The sequence below is a fragment of the Plasmopara halstedii genome (assembly GCF_900000015.1).
Source record: "Plasmopara halstedii genome assembly, contig: Scaffold_323, whole genome shotgun sequence".
In the NCBI taxonomy this organism is placed as follows: Eukaryota; Oomycota; class Peronosporomycetes; order Peronosporales; family Peronosporaceae; genus Plasmopara; species Plasmopara halstedii.
In genome coordinates this window covers 1883828-1884224 of record NW_020187244.1, presented here as the reverse complement: position 1 = coordinate 1884224, position 397 = coordinate 1883828, and positions in this window count along the sequence as shown.

Here is a 397-nt window from a genome sequence, read left to right as displayed (position 1 = left end):
GCTGTCCTGGAAGACACCAAGAGAGTGCTGAACGCACGGAGTGGATCGTCAATCCTACCGAATCCCTCGGATCCGTACTATCTTTTGGTAAACGAATATCAAGATGTCGTCTCCAAAGACCCGCCTTCGGTCCTACCTCCGGACCGAGGTGTGCATCATGAAATTGACCTGGTTTCGGGAACCAAATACTGCGTAACACGCCAATGGCCCCAGCCCAAGGAGCGGTGCGACGTCATTGACGCTTTTTTCCGTGCGAAGCACGACACAGGGATGGTGTGTGTGTGAGTAAGTCTCCCCATTCGACACCCACGTTTTGAAGCCGAACGGCAAGTGGCGTATCGTTCATGCTTACATAAGCTTAACGCTGCCACCATTCCGGCACAGACGCCGATTTCTT